The following is a 3,858-nucleotide window of genomic DNA, read 5'->3' as shown; positions in this document are numbered from 1 at the left end:
ATCATCCACTGGAGCTCATACCATTCAGAGAAAAAGCCAAAGTGCTTACACTAGCTTTTAAACTTCTCCATAACCCCATACTTCGTTTCTCTGACCTCATCATCTACCCCTCTTCCTCTTTCTCACTTTCCCCAAGTCACATTTGCCTTCTTGCTACTCTCTGAATATGAACATTGTTAGGCATGCTCCTGCCTTAGGATTCTTTCACTTGCCATTCCTTCTGCCTGGAATGCTCTTTTCCCAGATGGCCGCATTTCGTACACCATTTTGATCCATTCTCTGTTCAAGGGTCATCTTCTAAGAGAGACTCTGGCAGATAATTTTATTGTAAAAGCATCCAATCACTCTCTAACCCCATTACACTGATTTATTTTTCTTCATAGTGTTTATCATCAACGGGAAATTATATATTTATTTGTTGGTCTTTATTATATCTAACTAAAATATAAGTTTATGGGGGTGCCTGGCTGGCCCAGTTGGTAGTGTGTCTGACTCTTGATCTCAGGGTCATGAATTCAAGCCCTATGTTAGGTGTGGAGCCTACTTAAAATTATATATATATATATTATATATATATACACATATATATATAATATATGTAATATATATATAAGTATATACGTATATGTATATATATATATAAGTATATATAGGTATATACGTATAAGTATATACGTATATATACTTATAAATATAAATATAAATATAAATATAAATATAAATATAAATATATATAAGTTTATGAATACAGGTCCACTACAGTTTTGCTCACAGACATATCCCCAGTACCTAAAATTCTACCTGGCATATAAGAGGTGCTCAATGACTATTAGGCCAATGAATGAAATAAGTTTTCTTTTTACCCTATAGTAGAGTTCACAGATTCAAATACCTTCAGTGGCACTTCAAATACAGTAATTCATTTCACTCATTCATTCATTCTAGTATTTGTTGAGTCAGACACTGGGGCTATAATGATGAAAAATAGAGCAATTCATGGTTTCATGGAGTTTGATCAGTTTCCAACTTTCTTTTTCCCAGTTTTCCACCCCTGCCACCACTCCTATTGAAATGTGTTCCTTCTGTGTTTTATATCTTAATAAAATGTTATTGCTCACTGTATAGTCAGCCAAGCTAAAAACTAAGGGGTAGTTTTGACTCCTTTTTTCCTATACCCCCAAACCCAATCACTTATCATGTTTAGTCAATTCTACCTAGTAGTATCTCTACTTTATCATTTCTGTTCCATTTCTACAGTCAAATAAATTTCACTTTCTCCAGCCTCACCACCACTACCTTCTTAGGCCCTCATCATCTTTAACTTAAAAAGAATTTTGGGTGGTGGCGCCTGGGTGGCTAAGTCGGTTAAGTGTCCGACTTCGGCTCGGGTCACGATCTCACGTTTGTGAGTTTGAGCCCCACATCGGGCTCTGTGTTGACAGCTCAGAGCCTGGAGCTTGCTTCAGATTCTGTGTCTCCCTCTCTCTCTCTCTGCTCCTCCCCCACTCATGCTCGTTCTTTCAAAAATAAATAAACATTAAAAACAATTAAAAACAAAACAAACAAACAAACAAAAAAACACACCAATTTTGGGTGCCTGGGTTGCTCAGTCAGTTGAGCATCTGACTTGATTTTGACTCAGGTCATGATCCCAAGGTTGTGGGCTCCAGCCCCGTGTTGGGCTCCACGCTGAGTGTTGAGCCCACTTAAAATACTCTCTCTCCCTCTTTTTCTCTGCCCTTCTGCTCCCCTCCCCCCCGGCTCTCTACAATTTAAAAAAAATTTTTTTTAACTAATTCAATGAATTTTCCTGCCTTCTTACCTGCCCCCTTCCCCTGCAATCTATTTTCTACATTGTAGCCAGAGTGCTGTTTCTCAAGTGCAAATATGACTACATTACTCCTCTGCCTAAAATCCTTTGATGGCTCTCCATTGGCCACAGGACAAAATTGAAATACTTTAATATGGTCTTTAAGACCTTAAATGATCAAGTCCCGACTGACCTCTCCATCTTTATGTTCTGTTGTTCTGTACACCCAACTCACATAGGACTTTCTTCGAGATCTTTCCCAGACCTCCCTCTGCTCCTGTAAATACTCCATTTAGACCACTGGCATAAATATGGTCATACTGCATTAGAGAGAATAGAATGTCTAGAAGATAAGCTGTCTCTTCACTGGTGTGTTAGCTCTAGATTCTTACTAGGTGATTTCAAATATATCTCCCCTGACGAAATTGCTCTTGTCCTTCCCTGAACTCCCACTATGTTTCATCTATCTCTTGCCTTAGGCACCTTTTGTTACAGTTAGTTCTGTACTGCTATCACCACCACTAGGTGATAAGCTCCTGGAGGGCAGGACTCTCGTCTTAGTCAACTTTCCAATCAATGCCACACTGGGCCTGTTGGCTTGCACTCAATTGCGAGGCAGTGTGTGTTGAATGAATGAATATTATATATAGACATTTTTACTTACATTGCATTTCGATCACACCCTTTCCCTTTGATGATATGGCTTCATCATTGAAAAGATGTTATTATATTTGTCTACTAGCCTTTCTGCTAAAGAACTGCTTATTACTCCCTACTCTTCTAAATTTGATAACAAAATTATCAAAAAAGCATTTAGTAAATTTCTCGCAGAACGCCATATTCTTTTATTATGTGAGGGACTTGATTTGTTGTGTTTAAGGCAATATGTGTTTGATCCCTAATTCACTGTTTTTTTCTGTTTCTCTTTATCAAAACTCATCTTTTATGACTGACTTCACTGTTGGTTGAACTAGCTCAGCAGTTGGTTGACCTCAGTCAGTTAAGGGAGACAAAAAATGGTACTATTATCAAGTATTTATGTCAAAAATAAATGAAAAATAAGCCAAGGCTTTGAATTGGTATTTTGAGATTTGAAAATATTTATTTATTTGCTTTTCAATGGAATTGTTTTTGGTAAAATCACTACCAAAATAGTCTGATTTCTTAAAGCTGCCAATATGAAGGGATGTGTTGAAGTCACACAGAAACAGTTAAATGCAGTTTCTCCTGGTGAAAGTCCTAGTTCAATGATGTGCATCAATTCTGAATATCTGCCCAACAATTCTCAGACACAAATTATGATTCTATTTTGCTCCTCATTTTTGGCTCTGTTTGTAACTCCACAAGTGTCTTGGGTAAGTCCTATGAGTCATAGATGTTGAGTGAGCTGAATCAGAAATACTGGATATGGATGATCATTATAGAATGCACACTTTGACCTCTTAAATTATGCCTAGTGACAAGGCTCTTTTTGACACATGAAATGATCTGGTCTTTTCAATATTTAATTTATTACTAATGAGGGACTGCAATTGCTATGAATTAAGTAGACCGCATTCATCATAAGATCTGGCACATTTCTACTTCCATTTAAAAAAGAATATCTGGAAGAAAAAAAAATGGAGAAAATTAGATGCATGAAAATGCATTGTCTAATCAAGAACCATGATCATTGCCAGCTGTCAAAGGATATCTTAAAATATCTAATGAACTAAATTAAGCTACAAAGACATGTCATCCTTTTTTTATAGAGATTTACCTGGATTTGACCCTCTGATCTCACTCCAGTGCAGCGTGAACCAAGGAAACAAGGGAGGAACAGTACATAATGGAAGAAAGAGCACCGATCAGGCAGGCAAGACACTCAGCTTGGCCACTTATTTGCTGCCTGACTGGGCAAGTCCCTCTCTCACCTGCCTATTTTCTATCTAGAAAATGTCTATTTTCTCACCTGTAGAACGAGATGATTGGACTAGATTGAGAGTTTCTGACTGCTTCATAGTCCCTGCCTATTTCATATCCATAAAATGTATATCAGCTCAAGTCAG

The sequence above is a fragment of the Prionailurus viverrinus genome, chromosome X, assembly GCF_022837055.1.
Source record: "Prionailurus viverrinus isolate Anna chromosome X, UM_Priviv_1.0, whole genome shotgun sequence".
Taxonomy (NCBI): Eukaryota; Metazoa; Chordata; class Mammalia; order Carnivora; family Felidae; genus Prionailurus; species Prionailurus viverrinus.
This window is presented reverse-complemented; position numbering follows the sequence as displayed.